Here is a 19,227-nt window from a genome sequence, read left to right as displayed (position 1 = left end):
GTCTTTGCCCACCTTCCCTCTTTCCCTGTTTCCTGGCACATAGCTCATAAAACCCTTGAATCTCCAAAGTGATAAGCATCTTTCTGTATGCTAATGAGGTAATAGGAGGCTGGGGGTCCTGGATATGTTCAGGATGGAGCCTAGTTGCCAGGGGAACCATCCAGGTGATTAGAGGGTTGGAATTTTCCATCCCCCCCAGATCTCTGGGGCGCGGAGAAGGGTTGGAGGTTGCATTAATCACTAATGGCCAGTGATTTAATCAATGGTGCCTACATAATGAAGCCTCTATTAGAAAATCCTAAGTGGGAACAGTCTTGTAGGACTGAGCCATTAGTCTATGGGATCTGCCACTAACTCCAGGTAGACAGTGTTGGAATCGAATTGAATTGTACAACATCAAGCTGGTGTTGGAGAACTACTTGTGAGGAAAACACACATTTAGTGTCAGAAGTGTAGTACTGACAGTAAAAGAAAAACAGGAGTTTTACTTTTACAAGCTCATTTATGGATGTATTGCCTATGGCTGCTGCTTTCAAACTACAACAGCAGAGTTAAGTAATTACAAAAGGGACCACGTGGTCAGCAAAGCCTAAAATATTTACTATATTGTCCATCTTGTCCTTTATACAATCAGTTTGCTGACCTCTGCCTTAAAGGATGACCTAGGATATCATACGCATTATCTCATTTAATCTGCACAAATGGGGAAATTAGTGTGTGTGTGTGTGTGTGTGTTACTATTTTTTACACAAGAAGAATCTGAAACATAGATTAAGTCATTTGTCCTTGGTCATCGCCAGTGAGTGGCAGAAACAGGAAACGGAACTTGGCCTATTTTATTACAGAGCCAATGCTCTGGATTGGACTTGAGAAGTAAGGGGCTTAGTTATTATTACTGAAATTCCTCTTCCCACAAATATAATCTGGAAACTAAAGATTACATTTACCTGCTAAAATAGAAGACAGAAGAAAATGGGAGGTCAGACTGTCGGGCATGTCAATTGAGGGAATGAAGCCTCGATATTCCATAAATGCAGGTATGAGAGAAACTTTCAGGGTCCTAGTGATCTCTAAGGAGACTCCCTTTTGTAAAATATTACTTTGAGCCTCTCTTGTTCTAGGAATTTGTGTAGATCTGAATTTTTGCATAATAATTAAAAGACATCATTACCAGAAATGAATTTTGGCTTTTGGACATGTACTTTGCAGGTATATATTTGGATACTCACAAAGGATATGCTGAGAAAGACTGAGTTCTTTCCCATTAAATCTGAAACCACAACCATATTCTTTTAAAACTTTCTCACCTCTCATTGGTTCAAAATAGTGAAAGTAAAAAGAAACTGTCCTGTTCACAGTAAACCCTAAACAATTGTTCAGTATCTCTTACATAAAAGTCTACATAGAGACACAGGCATTTTCAGAACAGAAGTTTAGAACCGTAAGCAACGTTAGAGATGAGGTATTGCAATCTTTCCCACTTACAGATGCTCGAGCAGAAGTCCAGATTTTGGTGACTTGACCCAAACCTCACACTCTTGAGGTATAGAGACCAGACAGTGCCTCAGGCAGTTTGACCACGAGCTGAGTTCACTCTAATATAGTCTGATCACCTACTCAACTGCAATGCAGAGAAAGCGCTCCTCCTTTTGTGGACCTCCAAAAATTGTAGCAACTGCTTTGAGAAAAAGTTAACACTCAGTATTTTTATTCAATTTCCACACTGAATCATTTGAGGCTTATTGTAAACACTTCATCTTAATCCCATCAGAGGCTTATGTTTCATCTTCATATCACACTAATATTAATACACACTATAAAATTGTTTTGGCTGTCTACAGTTTCTAAAATATTTCTACAGGCTCTTCTGCATGATTTTCTCATCACCTTTTGAACTTTCTCAAGAAAGCTATCCGTTTCAATTTTCTAAATATATTTTCTAAATAACCTTACTTATTATCCTGTCTTTGCCACTTAATTGAAAGTGAGACTTGTTTTTAGCCTTAATCTAACTAACCAATGCAGATCACGATTTATCCAACTTTGGACTTCCAATAAGTTATTTTGTGCTGAAATTAAAAGACAGAACTACTGGCTGGAAGTCATCTGGAAGGGATACAGATAGCTTAAGTTCTTATTATCAAATTGACTCAATTTTTTCCTTTTATTTTCCTTGGATCTTTGGTATGTACAGAGACAAATATACATATGTAAATGACACATGAGAAGAACAACTTTTCAAAAAGTTTTCCTGTATAGTTTCCTTTTTCATTTTATTAGCTATTTTATTTATTTTTTTATTTTTATCATTTATTTTCCTTTTCTATTTTACTATTTATTTTTTTACCTTTTTGGAAGAGAGAAATCTCTCCATACATAGAAATTTATGAAGTTCACTAAGATCTGCCAAAAAATGCTCATGTTATTCCCTAGCCTCCTGTTCTACCACTTCACTATGAAATTCGCTAAATGGAAAACCACACACGCTTCCTATAGTTCAATGCTTTATTAGAAGCACTGAGCACAGTATTACGTATTGTTAGGCATTCCATAAATATTAACTAAAGACAATAAAAATACTAATGTTAGGTTATTAACTATAACCACTATATAGGGCAGAACACAGGGAAAAAACTAATAAGATGCAAATAAGATGAGGATAATTTGGAGCGTATGGAATGCCTTTGTTTTCCCGAAAAAAGTTTTATAATGAGCTATTAATAAGTTCATTTATAAATCAATCAATATTTTCTGAGCTTCTGAAGAGAATAAAACTATCCCCTTCTTTAATTTTCTTCAAAGTCTAGTATGAGTGTGTATGAGTGTGTGTTTGTGTGTGTGTGTGTGTGTGCACGTAATTTTCTTAAATGACTAAAATAAAAAGTGAAGAATAGGTAGAGACAGAAGATCAACAATATTTATGAGAAATATAACTTTTAGGCAGTGGCAGCAAAAGGATGACCAGGGAAACCTTTTTGGAATCTATGAAATTTGAGCTTATTTTTTGAAAATGACTAAGGTTCAGACATAAAGATGTTACCAAAAGGGCATGCCATAGAGGAAGAATGGGGTAAGTGCATTTGAGCAATGAAGGAAGTTGTGGGAAGGGACAGGAAAGGATGGGTGCTAGAGATATTATAAAATTAAAGTTGTCATCATGTGTCAACTGACTAGATCTGAGGAACGAGATGACTCTGAAGTTTGTCTGGTAAAATAATGGTGCCATTAATAGAAGGAGGTAACAGAAGTAGGCTTGAGAGAAAGGATGTTGAATTTTGTTTTATATACAAGGATCTTGAACTATTAGTGGGGCATCTAGTAGAGATGCATTTGAAATTTGTAGTCTTTAATGAAGGAGCATATAACAGACTAGTGATATTAATTTGTGGTCCTCCACAGAGAGGAAGCCATTAAATTCAGGAGTTTAATTCAAACTGCTCAGTGTCAAAGGGCTGGAAGGAGAAAGAGAAAATGGCCAAATTTAGTATCCTGGAGAAAATTCATATTTAAGAGTTGGAGAAGGATGTTATGACTAATGTGGAGAAGCAGCAATCAGAAAAAAATGATGAGAATGTAAACAGAAGAGGACATGCTCAAAAAAAAGTATATGTTATAAGTCTGAAGAGGGTCAGGGGGTGTATTAGTCAGCTGAAGACACCATAATAAAATGCCGAAGACTGGAGGACCTCACCAATAGAAATTCATCTGCTCACAGTTCTGGAAGACGGAAGTCCAAGATCAGGGTGCCTGACCTATCTTCCTGGTTTGCAGATGGCTACCTTCTGGCTGTATCCTCACATGACACAGGGAGACAAGAGAGCAAACTCTCTAGGTTGTCTTCTTCTAAGGGCACTAATTCTGTCATTAGGATCCCACATTGATCACCTCATCTAAACCTAATTATCTCCCAAAGATAATCTAAATATCATTACATTGGGGTTAGGGCTTCAACATATAAATGAGGGGGTCACAATTCAGTCAACAGCAAGTAGACTGAGAAAATATCATTAAACTTTTAGATGAGACAGACACTTAGGACTTTGATGAAACAAATTACAATAATAACAGTGGAGTAAAATAAAAGGAAATAAGGAGCTATGGTAAGGAAATACCGTAGTGTTAAATGAATAAAGATGATATTAAGGCCAATGGATGGAGGAATAGCAAGTTTGAAAGAAGGATTTTGAGGATTACAAATCTCTGGATTTATGTATATTGGGAGCTTTCTGTAAAGAGGAATACTTACCACACACTGTACAAAGTTAGCTCAAAAAAAGTCAAAGTAGAGTCTACCACTTCTGATTAGGTTATAGAAAATCACAAGAGACTCCTACTCCAACCCCAATAATAAGAACTAGCTCGATAAGCTATACAATTGTAGTTGTTTTATTTTTTTAATCTCTCCGACAGCATCTATTAAAAAAAACTACAGTTAAAGTTATGCTTTAAAGTGAAAGTCTGAACACTTTCTCAGTATAATCAGGAAAAAGGCAAGGATGCCACCTTCCACCAAATCTAATCAATATCGTATTGAGGCTAGGTCCTAGCCATTGCAATAAGTTAAGAAAAAAGGCAAAAAGATTGGAGAGAAGTAAAACTGTCTGCTATATGCACATACAATTGTTTATGTAGAAATTTCCAAGGGCTTTACAAACTCATAACTAGAAATAAGAAGTAATTTTAGAAAGGTTGCAGGTATAAGGTTGGGGGGAACCTAAGAAGATACAATCACTTTGGAAAACAGTTTGGTGGTTTCTTAAAATGTTAAACATATCCTATCATACCACTCAGCTGTTCTATTTTTAAGCATTTACCCAAGAAAAAGGTAAATAATATATTCCAACAAACACTTATACGTAAATGTTCATTGCAGCTTTATTTATAATAGCCCCAAATCGGAAACGTTTCAAATATCTTTCATCATGTGAATAAATAAAAATGATGTTATACAGCCATATATGTAAAGAACTCCTACTCAGCAGATACATGCAATAAAGTAGATAATTATGCTGAGTGAATGAGACCACACACACAAGAGTACATACTGTAATATTACTTTTATATAAAATCTGCAGACTGCAAACAAATCTGTAAGTACAGCAAGCAGATCAACAGTTACCTGAGGGTAGGAGAGAAAAGGGGAACTGACTGGAAAGGGATACAAGAAAACTTTTAGGGGTGATGGAAATGTTTTTTGTTGTTTTTTGTTTTTTGTTTTTTTTTTTGTCTTGATTGTGGTGGTAGTTTCACAGGCGTATACACCTGTCAGATCTTACCCAATTGTATATTTTATATATGTGACGTTTCTTGTACATAAATTATACCTTAACCAAGTGATTAAAAAAAAAAACTCAGTCAAGGACTCAGAGAAACCTAAATGAACTAAAATCCAAAATAAATGAATAGCGAGCCCTAGGAGAAATAAGAGCCATGGTTATTTTCAGCCCAGATGAAGTAGTAGAAAGTGACAGAAACTCATAGACAGAGGTCAAGAGAAGTTGGTTAAACTTTCAACTGATGTATGACAGATTAGAATCCTGAGGAGCCCCACAACTTATATTGACTCAATCTTCCACACTTGCAGCCTAAGACATATGTATGATATGATACACACACCCCTATGACACATATGACACAAGAAGAGGAAGAAAAATGTGACCTACGCACAAGAGAACAATTAATAGAAACAGACCAAAAACTGGCCCAGATAGTATTATCAGACAGGAACTTAAAAATAACCATGATAAATGTATTACAGAATCCAGTGGTAGAGTTGGATAGCATATATAAGTAGGGAGTTTCAATTGAAAAATAGAAAGTAAAGAAATAATCGAAAATGTTAAAAATGAACAATACAATATCAGAAATAAAGGATATAATTGGCCTAACATCAGAAACAAAGAAGAGCGTGGTGATTAATTACAGTGGAGACAATATGGCCGTAACATAGTATTCAATTAAGAGAATGAACAGGGCATTGGATGGCAGAGTTAGGCAGTCAAGTATGGCCGTCAGATTATCTGCTTGAAGTTATGAACACTGCGTGATCCCTACACCACTTAAAATGGTCTTTAACACATGGTATGCAGGAAAAATTCTTGACAATACTGACCAATGATTATTTACCAAGGACAGCTAATGTAAAGAATCATATCCAAAAACCATTTTACTCTGTGTAGAACAGACCAGACCGCACAACGTGCAGCTACCTTTCCACTAGGCACTGAAACATATCCAATAGTAAGATAAAAATAACTAAACCAGTTTTACTCTGGTTTAATTTAAGTAGATAATGAAGGCCACAACATGTTGGTGAGGAAATATATTCTAAACGCCCCCCTTTAGCACACTGCTTCATTAGCAATGAAGAAAACTAATAGGTAACAAAAATATGAAGAAATAGTTATTTTCAGGACCTGCTCTCCTTTCGTTTGACCTTCTTCTTCCTGTCTGAGCACCATGTCATTGCCAATTGTTCCCTGCTTGTATCTATCTTTATTGTGTATGCCCCACATGCTGGGTCTTTCAGTTTCTTTTACTCTGAACTTTAAAAGTCTATGTCGAAGAACCACGCTCTTGATGGAAGGCAGACAGCAACATAATAAAAGTGAATTTTCCTATTGGGCAAGCATGGTTGTAGTGGTCTTTTAGGTAAAAGAGTTGTCCCATGGCTTCCAAGAAATAAAATCCAAAAGATTGCAATAATACAAAGGAATTTTAGGCCATGAGAAGGACCAAAAAGACAGAAACTTTTTTGGGGGTTGGCCTTGCAATACACCTCATTTATGACCTTGATCTTGGCTAAGCCAGCAAGTGAGCTCTAGGTGGTAATGTAACGTAAGTTAGGATAAACTCTTACAGCTTCAGCGGGAGGAAAGGGGAAAGGCAAAAACTTCAGTTGCAAGAATTTGCTACCCAACCAAGGTACACGGTCTGTCAAGAAATATCACAGCTCTCCTACATAATACTGCTGAATTTTTTAGCATTAGATGACACAATAAGAGCTTAAGAATATTTTTCTGGGTAGTCACCACAGAAAAGAACCAGATATAAATGTTGTGGCATATTAAATTGTTATTTGGGGTGGAGGTGGACAAAGAGGAATGTTACTTACAATTAGTGACTGTAACTATTTCAAGCATTACAAAAATGGAGTTTTACCCAAAGAGTTTTTATTGGGAGGACTGCCTTTTGCTAATTACACTTACAAATGCATAATGCTAATCCTCCAGTGTAAGAACGCCTTGTTTTAAAATGTGGACATATCAAGTACTGATAATGTTACTGTGTTTGTCCAAATCTCTTCCATGTTACCCTTGTAACCTTCTAAACATTTCACCTTTACTGCTATATTGATTGAACTTTATGCTCACAAATACACAACTTAAAAGTTTATATTGTACTAATGGAGCATTGAAATTCCTCGCCCTGTGTTTTATTAACTTAATATATAAACTACATATCCTTTAACTACTTACAGTAGAGTACATCTGAAGCTGCAAAATGATTGAAAATTGAGAACAATAAGCAGCTAACAATTTCAGTACATACATATAAAATTAGACTATTGAAATAACAAAACTTCTCTAATAAAAACACGCAGTATTAAAGTTATAGGGTTTCTCAACCTCACGAATAGAAACACCTGATGCACAGTAAGCAGCCAAATAATTTCCTAGTTAAATCTAGACCTGCGTATCAAACTTCAAATAGTTTGAAATGACTTATGAAGGGCTAATTAAAAGTAATGCATACACCCCATCCCAAACTCAAAAAACAAAATGGTTCCATATTACCTAAAAAAGCAAAGAGGCAGCCTGACATTCTGGTCTTGTAATCTAACCCCTCTTTACCTTCAATCTTTTTATAAATATTCTCCTACATAACCTCATTGCTCCAAGCAGACCCATATCATCTCACACATTTTTACTGAGTGTTTATGATCCATGGAGCACTTCTATTAGGTGTCTGTGAATAGAATGAGAACTAAACAGAAATGGTAGCTCCTCCCACAAAGTCTAACAGTCTAATAGAGAAAATAGACAATTCCGCAAGCCATTGTAGTAGAGCATAATCATATGAGAGAAGTTCGGGGAACTGAAGGAAAACATAACAATGCCCTCAATTCAGACTTGGAAGATCAGGGATAATTTCTGAGCAATAGAGCCTCGTTTGAAATTTAAAGACTGAGTAGGTATGGGCCTCTCAAAGATTGAGCAAGGGGAAAGGAAAGCTAGAAAAGGAGGGAGAGAGTAGTATTTTCCACAAAGGAATACCTCAAAGCTGTGGCTTGAAAAGATTTGGTGTTGCCCTTTCTCTCTCCATTCTTTGGAGACACACACACACACACACACACACACACACACACACAACCACTCACCTCACCTGCTTCCTGCAGTGCTCCTTGCCTTTCCTCTGTCTAGAACATTCTTTCCATTATTCTCTTATTTAAATCCTACATGTCCTACAAAGTCCAACACACTTGTTCTGTTTTAAAATCTCAACTACTGTGTTTCCCCAAAAATAAGACCTAACCAAAAAATAACCCCAGCATGATTTTTCAGGATGACATCCCCTGAACATAAGCCCTAATGAGGCTTTTGGAGTAAAAATTAATATAAGACCTGGTCTTATTTTGGGGGAAACACGGTAAGTGCTTGATCTCTAGAAAGCCTTCTTCAATAGCTCCATCTTGTAGAACTGTCTCCTTCTTCTAAGCTGTTTAGAAGTTATTAAAACTGCATCACAAATGCTAAGTTCATTGTTACGTGTTGACATATATAATTCTGAAACTATTTCTGGCTTCTGTTATCTCCACATGCAGACTTTACATTCCCTCAAGTCACGGACTGTGTCATAAACTTTGCCTGTATCGTCCTCAGTGACAACCATTATAAACTTTATTGCAAGAAGTACAAAAAAGTGACTGAACCTCTAAGGAGCATGTCCTAAAATATAAGAAACCCGAAGCTTTCAAAAATTACAAATTCAAAAAAGGTTCTTTTAGTTTTTGTTATTATTGCCAGATAAAGTGCCAATAATGGCATTTTTATTGGATATAGGAAGAGTATATTGACTGCTGGGAGATTAAGAAATTCAAATGACAGTATATGACCAGACAGGTAGAACTAGTCTTGCTTTGTTTCATCTCCGTTCCTCAAGAAAATAATACTCATATTGGCAAAAATAAGACAACAATCAAAATAATAAATTTAAAGACCCAAGATATAGTATGATATTAAATATTCTAAATGAGTTTAAATCCACTAATTAGAAGAAGTTATATTGCAAAGTACTGAAAGCACTTGTGGATGACATAAGGGAAGAGTTAAAATCATCTTTACAGATATTATGATGAATATAAGGGTTGATAGAGAACAAAGAATCCAGCCATTGCCTCAATTTTCAAAATAGAGAAGGTGGATCCAGCAATTCTAGCCTAGAGAGACTGACATTAATTCCAGGCATGGTTCCCAAGAGATCCTTAAAATTATGGTATGTTAGCACTCAAAACGTGAAGTGTAGTTCCCTATAAGCTAGTAAGAGGTTGCAAAGAATCTATCATTATAAATTAATCAAGTGTTATTTCCTCTTTGTTTTAACAGGGTTACCTGATATATATTCTGCAAAAAGTGGAAATGCATTTCAGCAAGGAATTTGACCAAGTCTGTCACAGTATACTCCTGGGCCACACAAAGGAACGTAAACTCTGAGGAAAGAGAGTTACTTGACTATATAACTGGTCAAATAGCCTTATCAAGAGGACTAATTCATGGACTCTGTAAAGCAAGAGGAAGGTGGCTAGGATCATGCCAAATGTCCTTCCAGTTCAGCCTTTTACACAGTTACTTGGATGAAGATATTAATTGTATCCTGATTAAATCTGTTAATGCCTCTATATTGGGAAGGATTGCTAGTCCGTATCATGGAATATATTTTGGATATATTCCAAAAATATCTTGACTTTCTGGAACAATAGGCCAACAAAAGGTAAAGATAAAATTTAATTGTAGTAAGTATTTTTATTTTAAATTTATTTTATTAGTTTCAGGTGTACGAAACAATGTAATAGACATTTACATCCCTCACAAAGTGATAACCCCCTTCCCCCAATCTCCACATCCCGTGACCATATATATACATACATATGTACATATATATATATATATATATATATATATACACACACACACACACACACACATATATATATATAAGGGCTACACATATGCATGCTGGGGATGCCAAAAAATGTATACAAATGGAGACTTTGATCAATGTTGCTCAAGCAGTAGTTTGCCATAATCAGAAGTGTCTGGACGCTGATGGTAACCACTTTGAGCACCTCTTGTAATTGCAGAAGTCAAATGTGACTTGTATTCATCTTTTGTTATTGATATACATTGAGTATTCCAATTTTAATACAGTTTTCCTTTCTTAAAATGAGTAAACAATTTTTTGGCACTGTGTGTGTGTGTGTGTGTGTGTGTTTAATTATAGTTGACATATTCAATATTATTCAACTTCAGCTTCAGGTGTATAGCACACTGATCAGGCATCTACACAGTCTATGAAGTGGTCTCCCTAATAAGTCCGGTGCCCATATGTCACCCTATATAATGCAGTAAATATTTTTAAAAGTCCCAAATCAAGTGGCCAAATGTACAATTGGGGAGGAGTTTATTTGCAGAAGAGTATGCAAAAACAGTGTGCACTAAATAGCATAGTGTAGATGCAAACCAAAAGATAAGTGAGGAGAGGACAGATTAAATTTTAGAATGATTTACTATATGGTATCCAGAGGAGAAAAACTGAGATATCCAATGATATTAGTCCACTCCTCTGGGTTCTATTCTGGAGACTACACTTTAAGTATATACCCAAAGGAGAAACGCCCTAATTATATCAAGACTCTGCAACCATGCCAGTTCAGGATGAGATGAAGGAACTGGATATTACCATAGAGACTACAAGAGTTATCATATAGACACAGTTTGTGCAAGTATTTTAAAAGGTAAAAATTGGGATATGGATATTATAGAGACAAACAGTATATGTCAATATAAGAAAAGAGTTCTTATACTAAGAACAGATCAAATAAAGAAATGCCTCCTACATTTAAGATAAATCTTGATAAATAGTTTGCCTAAATTGAACTTCATATTTTCTGTGAATTCAGAAAAAAGGTCATCTGCCAAGGATGAAAGGAGTAAGGATCACTTGAGTGGACTGGAAAACCTGGGGAAATCTGGAACATGTACTATGGAGACTTTGATAAGGAATCATACAAGAAAGAATAAAATAAATTCCTATCACTATTAACCATTCATTAAACTGAAGTTAGAGTGAATCAGATTCTAGTTGCAAGAGATTTGAGGGTTGGAGCAGAGCTGACATTGCTGACCAAGGTGAGCATAATAAGAGAGGAAAACATGAGAAAATTGGGGGTGGCCAAGGAACAATAATGGAAGGGGAGAGTGTTGGGTAATGGTAAGTGAGTGAAATTGCTGGAAAGATAGGAGATTGAGGTCAGAAATGGAATTTGAAGTTCTTAGCTTTCTCAGCAGGGGCAATTTTGAGTGATGCAAAGGCCCAGATGGGCAAATACCTTGGATTCCCAAAGGAAAGTGGAACAGGTTAAGGTACCGTGAAAGCCGAACATGTAGATTTTGAATGAAGTTCTGAACAATGACAGGTGATTAATGTGTAGAAAGAAAAACCTCCGTTGTTTTGGATTCCCAAGGAAAGTGGAAAGTTTAGAGGGTCGACAAGCACTGATAATAAGGAGAGGTTAACACTAGTGAACTCAGAAATACTAAGGGAAGTTGGGTGATGGTGAAAGAAATAACAGCTTACAAGCAGTTCTGAACAGGCTGCAAGCCATATTAGAGAAGATCATAATATTCCATGGAGGGTCATTGCAAAACAAACACAATTCTTTAAATTGTATTCTTGAATAGAGCAACCTGTAGCATCAAGGCATAAAAAAACTTAATTCAATAATTACGAAGACAACAAATTAAGCTTATCAGACACCTACTATGTGCCAGGCACTATGAGTCCAATGATGAATATTCGTAGGGCGATTTGAGTTTGGCAAGACATTCAGACATCGAAACAGCTATTTTTAATATAATGTAGCAGAGCGACATGGGATATGTAGATAGGTTAGACCTGGCAAAAATGTCAAGATTAAGAAGTTTTCCTTGGTCTTCCCAACTTCCTTTCCCCAGGGAGTTCAGTCCCAAAGCTATTGTCTTCTGTTGGCTTCTTGCTAATTCTTACTATGGTGAGAAGGAAGAGGTGGTATGTGAGTTAATTAATGAGAGTTGCCTTTGATTTTCTGAAAGGGAGAACTCATTTTAATAAAAGACTATTAATGTCCAGAAAGCATTCCAGGTAAGCACAGTTAACTACAAGCAGTGAGAATCACATTTTCTGTGGCAAGGGGCCCTCGTTTTATAAGCTGGTCATTCTCTCCACGGTGGGCTGAGAAGGAAGCTGGCCTAAAGTTCTTATATCCTTGAAAGTAATTCTAGGAAGATAAAGCCTGTTGACCTGAACCCAGTGGAAAGAAAAATATATGAAATAGGTCAGATACTTCCAAACTGCTTGAAAGAAATAGAAGCAAATGTGATCCCGGGTAGCTAAAAATTTATTCCAACCCCAAGGCAGTCAACGAGTCAATGGGCAACTGAATTTGTTCATCTCAAGACCTAAAAATTGCCAAAAGCCCTTTTTGTATCAGATCAAGATGGATATACCCAAAACAAAACTATTGCACAGGCACCTAATAAATACTTCATAAATCTAGATGGCCTAGAGACTAAAAACCATTGAAATTATTGATATTTTAGAAAGGAAAATATCTGTTTCTACAAATATACAGAAAAGTAATAAATAGTAATATTTAAGAAAAGTTGTTTGGGTAAATTTTATAATGTAAGTGATATAAAAATCAGTGCCATAAAAGTTATATATTCTAGCAAATCAAAAAAACGCTAAGCAACTTCCTGGCAAATCTGACATATAAAAAATATTCTGAATAACTAATTTCCTCCAAAATTTCTTCCTATTAATAACATTAATAACATACTTTTCGGCTGGTATATTCAAATATTGATTTATCTTTCCACGTCTCTTTATCTGGAGAGATTCATTCTTAAGGCTAATTTGATTTTTATCTATTTCTGGAAAAGGGTAATTAGAAACTTTTGGGATACATATGTTGTTTTAAACTAATTTGTAAATTATCAGTATTTTCCCCTACACTCATATTAGTTGTTGGTAAATGCAACCTACAATATAAATACAGAAGTTAATTTCACTTGTATAGTTTCTCACAAAATTCAACGTTATGCAATATTTTTATTTATCCGAAAAGTAATGTTAACTAAAGATATTTTTGTTTCAAAAATATCTACGACAAAACTGTTGACATTCAGTCACAGAGATATTTTATTGACTTATTCATAATAGAAATAATTTAATTTTATCACTTTTGTTTTTAGTAAAATATAATATTAAAGTTTTCAAAATAATGCCTTAAAGCAAAATCATTTAATAAACAATAGTTACAAGACAGATAAGTACTAAGCATTGTGAAGTTTTCCACATTTCCTTTTCTTTTAAGATACAAATGAAATAGCTTTACATTTTCTTCCACATTCTCGAAATAACAGAAAATTCTCTTAGACATGTTATTTTCTACCTGGACATCTAAAAACAGGGATTTTAACGGGCTATTTATATTCATACACTATTAAACACCATATCAGGCATAAGTACTTTATATTTCTGTTGGGTTTCAAAGAGAGACAAATATAATTTTTATTTCCTCTGTCATATACTGGAAAGAAATCTTATAGTACAAGAAGAAACAAGATTCCCATCTATTCATTACAAATTTCTACCAAATAAACTTCATCTACCTAAGTTTCCTAACTGGTAAATTTGAAAACATGAGTCCATTTTTTATGAAATGTTTAATTATTGTAACACTATTTAATTGTTCCTGTTTATGTCTGCAGGCTTTATATAGAGAACATATTGTTTTGACAAGAAAAAGTGTAGCTTATATATTTTAATTTCATGGTTCTCATTTTTCTATTGAGTCACAGATCTCTTTGGATATCTAAGGACTCTAGATTATCTCCCTAAAAATGCAACAACTCAAATGTTTGATAAGATTCCAGGGACTTCATGACCCCTTGAAGCAGATACACAGAATGTGAGTGGTTTAGTAACTGAACAGAACATAGACTACACAGAAAACCTCCAATTAAAGAGTAATAAAAAGTTTGTATGGCTTCATGACAAATTAAGATTTGCTTTGGAATTTTAGACATTCATATGCTTATGTTGTTAATGATTTTCACTACTCCTCATAATATAGTCCCTGAAATGACCACAGCAGCAGAAAAAGAAAAAAAAAATATATATATATATATATATATATAGCCATTTTAGGGAAAGCTCAACAGATTATTTCTACATTATGAACCAAGATAGAAAAATCTGTATCTATCGCTAAGTGGTTTAATGTTTATTTATATGGAACCAGACGGTTAACGATGTTCCTACCAAGCCCAGTTCTGGTAAGTACAATAGGTAAGCATTTAATGAAATCAGCATCAGAGGACTTACCCTGGAAAATCACTACTGATATGTTACAAATGAAGCTCTAATTTAAAAAATATATACATGATCTGTTCTATTTCAGAGGAGCTTCCAATATGTTGGAAACCAGGATATCTTCGGCCAATCACCATTAAGTGAAATGTACAACCTTCTGGTTTACTTCAAAAGATGCAAACTGTTTATCAAGTACAAAAGGAAGAAACAACCATGTGAAAACAAACGGGAAGAGAAAAAAAAAAAAGACTCATGAGATCCATAGCATGATCACATTGCAGTGCAGCCCACCTCACACCAGTGTCACAGGGAGGCTGCTTAGCACATAGAGTACAGGCTCCAGGCAACGCAGAGATGGTGGTGACCCCTTGCTCACTGTTTCCCCAGGTGCGGCAGTCACAATGAAAACATAAATTAGACTGCCAACCAGTAATTAACACACACACACACACACACACAGTCTCCAAACAGCACCACTGGAAGTTTGCTGCCCGCTTTCTCTAAGCAATCCAGCTACCGTAGCTGTTTGCTGTCCAGGACAGCGATCACTCACCCACGCCGTAGCAGGCGGGATGAAGTTTCGGTCAAGCCCAGGCGCAGACTCCAGCTCCGCAGGCTCTAATATCCCAGCGCCTCTTTGCCGTTCCAGCTCGTCCCGGCGTGCGCCGCAGGCCGCCCGGCTCCCCTGGGTTGGCGGACTGAGCTGCCCCGAGACCCAGCCGTGGGAGAGAGGCGGCCCCGCGCGCCCCGCGCGTTCTCGCGCCTCGGATGGCAGAGCGCAGCCGCTGGCGCGGTCAGCCAGGCGCCCACCCCGCGTCAGTCCTCCTGCCTCAGGCGTCGCAGGTCCCCCGAGCCCTGAGCCGGACACCCGGGCGCCGTCTCCTTTGCTCCCTTGGTCCTTCCCAGCGTGGGAACCGGGCCCCGGCCGCCCAGGGCTGGGCAGCTGGGAATGCAGGAAAGGCTTCCCAGGGGGTGGGGGACGGGTAGGAAGACCCGCCCAGGCCAGAGGCCCGGGGACAGGGACCGTCTTTCTAGGGAGTCCCGACCCGCGTGGGTATGCAGCGACCACTTACTCGGTGGCCTCCTAGAGCTCGGGGCTTTGTTTCTGGATCTCCAGCAGCTCAAAGGCGCGCCTCGCAAATCCTCACTGTAAACGCAGAGAGAAAGTGGGCGTCAAGGGCGGGAGGCGGGAGAGGGGACTCTGCGGTGGCACCTGTTGGTCCCTGCGTGAGTGCAGCCACCGCACACGAGGCCGCAGAGCTCACACTGGGCTCCTTCCTGTCTACCTGCTCAACAGGCTGGGCGGGACGCGACGTTTCTAGCAAACCCGATTCCCACGCTGCTCCGAAACACTAAATCCTTTCCGGTGGCGGTCTGTTCTTGTCTCTCTGTATGTCTCTGATGACCCCTAAGGAACCCGGCAGTTCCTTTCCCCACGGCACTCGACTTTTCAGAACCCCTCCCCTTCAGACAGAAAAAGAAAGTAGCGGCAAAAACGCACCATGGTGAGGTCACTCAGGGCCCCATTTCTGGTCTGCTGGCGGCGCTCCCTCCCTTGCAGGTGTAGGTCGCTTGGGGCAGCTCCCCAGCTGCTGTCTACTTTTAGCCTCGGGTCTAGTGCAGTGAAAGTGTAGGAAAACTGCATAGAAACGTGCTTGTGGAAAACCAGCTCAGTGCTGAGTCCCACCCACCACACCCAGACTAGGGCAGGGGAACTGAGTCCTGGCCCCTCCAGCTACCCAATCGCCATCCCAGCAGTTACTCTGTGGTGACAAGAGAAGAGGGGACAGGGACAAGGGAAAAGAAAGGAAAATAAGAGGGAGTGAACTCATGGAAAATTTGGCTTATGGAAAAAAAGAAATCCTCACTCTGCACTAAGCCAGAAAAACTAGTTTTCTGCAATTAAAAATTCCAACATTTCTGCTGGGAAGTTGATATCTGCACGCATGCTTGTCCTGGTTTTCAGATTTAAAGCCTATCTACTCCTTTGCAAGTGCCATTCAATGATTACAGAGCATTTACATCTTTCCAGTAAGGTCTTGATTCTGCTTGCTTCAGTACATTTGTTTGGGGTGGGGGGGGCAGGTGTGTGAGGGGGCCTTGTGTGTGTTGTGTATTCCAGCATAGAAAAATAAGTTCTGATATTGTTTTTGACTTTTTAAAAAGATCTCATTATGCTTTTCCATTGTGAGTTCACAATTAATCATGATTATTATGCGATCCTTCTTCAAACCCAGGAACTTTGAAACTAATTGTTCACGGATATCTCCAATTATATTTCTCCCCGAACCCACCACATAATCTGGTCCCATTTTTGACGCATCGTATTTGCATATTTTTCACCCATTCTTGCCTACATGCTCTTCTCATGGCAAACAGTTCGAATAAGCTTTCAAAAAAGACATTTAAGAAAAAAAGTCATTTAAATATACTTTGCGTTAGTAACAGGCAAAAGTTTATAGCTTTTCAGTTTGCATGTTTGGTTCTGCCACCTTTGAAATCTTCTCTTCCTCTACTCTCAACCCGTGATAATCTCTTAGGTCAGTAGGGCTTCTCTCATCATAGTACTATTTAAAACCTAGAAGAAAAAAATAAAAAGAAATATCCACTAATGCATAATTGAAAGAGAAACACATACTATTTTTTTAAAAAAACAAGTTTAATGACATGAAAGCACAGAAGACATTTTTTTTTAACAGGATAAATACTTCACAATGGAGCAGCATTAGATTTAGGCCTTAAAAGGTTGTTCATATTTGGGAAAAGATGAAATAGAGGAAGTTTGTTTTGTTTTGTTTTTAGTCCAAGGAAAACGTGAGGAAAGGCGTCGAGGTGGGAAGCTATGACATGGATATTCAAGAAACAGGAAGTGCTATCATTTGATAGAAATACAATGTACATTTATAAAACTATAGGAAGGCAAAGTGGAAAGATCAGTTTGGTTCAAATGGCCGCATTTGCCTGTCCTCTAGTTGCCATGCACTGTAGGCTTGTATGAAACCTGTTTTTTGTTGTTGTTTAATTGTTTGTTTTTATTTTCTTCTACTGGCATTACTCTTGTCAGTATGCCTGTCACCTTGGAATGTGACTTGCTAAAGCTTTTAATTTCAGCTTTTACCATCCTCAAATTCTACAGCGCACCAAAATCCTTGATAAGTATTTCATTTAACCTCAGTAATTTCTGTCAGGGGCTACTCAGTGTTACACAGGGTAGACTCTCAACTAGAGTGTATCTTGTATCCTTCTCCCATCCTTTGTACCAGACAATGAGGTATGTGGGAAAAGCAACCAATCTAGGAATGAGGGTGGCTGGAATCATCAAAAGGTGACTGTGAAAGACATTCCTTAATCTGGATATTTGATAGACCCTGACAAAGGACTGAAAGTACTTTTGCATTAGGGAAGTAATCTTTGCAGCCTACGTGCCTAGCAATGAACATGGGTTTTAATAGGGAGGGATTCAGTAGAATCCTAGTAGAATCATTTATCCACTCATCAAATGACTGATGAGTGGATAAATTAATACCTGAATATTTCGTCAGCTTCCAGGTCCATTCTTCTGTGTTTCAGGTGATGTGCAGGTTAAAACCTACTTGCCTCCACTTTATTGAGGATAGGAAAGTGTTATGCCACCTTGATAAAAATGTTAATGAGGACAAATATTCACTTTAAAGCAACCCTGGGGAGCTTTGTTGGCTTAGGCAGAATAGCTCAAGTGTTCTTCTCAAGATGCCTTGTTATTCTTGTACTTATAATTGCCAAAGGTACAAAGCATTCAAACGTGTACTCTTTCCACACTTGCAAATAACAATGACAAACAGAGATAGGATAGGAGTTACTGAGTACTAACTCCTTGCTACTCAGACTGTGGTCTGTGTTTCAGCAGCATCAGCATTACCTGTGACCTTGTCAAAAATATGCAACCTCAGTCCTCACCCCAAACTTACTGATTCAGAATATTCATTTAATAACCCTCTCCCATTGATTCCTATGCATATTAACATTTGAGAACACTGATCTAGGATCAATTCATTAAGTTTGCTAAACCTGGAAACTGGTTATATGATTTTCTTTAAACCTAGGGATTTTTAGAACCAGCATCTTTCTTTTTTCTGAGATATTATTGCCATATCAGTTCAAATAAAGTAATGGGACTAATGGATTCATCTCTGCTGACTTCTTGGTCCAGTTCATAAACCAAAACCACAAGTTAATAAACCGAAAGGAATTGAGAGATAGGGGTGAGGGGGCAATGCATCAGGAGGGAAGAAGTGAGAGGACTATTGTACACTATTGTATACTTTTTTCTTTTATGTATCAGGGGCAGAAATTTGCTTTATTTTTTAGCAGACAAAAATAATCACTGATTGTACTATTTATCAAATCAGGATAACTTGTCGAACACAAGAAAGATAAGATAAAAATCATTATCACTTTTCCTTTTCATTACTCTTTTATCCTCCTTTTTATTTGCTTTCAATTTTCTTCGAACACACCCAGTTACACAAATTTTACACTGGTAACTTGTAATTACTGGGACCCTGTTAGCACTTCAAAATATCTCTTTCGGAAAAGCAGATCATGGAGGTCGGA

General features: G+C 37.4%; 1 protein-coding gene across 7 annotated transcripts in view; it reads right to left on the bottom strand.

Moving 5' to 3' along the window:
- GUCY1A1 (guanylate cyclase 1 soluble subunit alpha 1) overlaps positions 1 to 16,274 on the bottom strand; it is a 51,631-nt gene extending 35,357 nt beyond the window's left edge. The window contains exons 1-2 of one of the 7 annotated variants that reach the window (XM_033135088.1): positions 16,136 to 16,274; positions 15,708 to 15,781 (exon numbers count right to left, since the gene is read on the bottom strand). The gene's annotated coding sequence lies outside the window, so the exon portion shown is untranslated. Of the gene's footprint in view, positions 1 to 1,485; positions 1,614 to 8,380; positions 8,734 to 15,187; positions 15,439 to 15,707; positions 16,085 to 16,135 lie in introns of those variants that run through there. The other 6 variants (XM_033135085.1, XM_033135086.1, XM_033135087.1 and 3 more) reach the window with 6 other exon arrangements.
- Positions 16,275 to 19,227: the final 2,953 nt, after the last annotated feature.

This window comes from Rhinolophus ferrumequinum, chromosome 18 (genome assembly GCF_004115265.2).
Source record: "Rhinolophus ferrumequinum isolate MPI-CBG mRhiFer1 chromosome 18, mRhiFer1_v1.p, whole genome shotgun sequence".
In the NCBI taxonomy this organism is placed as follows: Eukaryota; Metazoa; Chordata; class Mammalia; order Chiroptera; family Rhinolophidae; genus Rhinolophus; species Rhinolophus ferrumequinum.
This window is presented reverse-complemented; position numbering and strand designations above follow the sequence as displayed.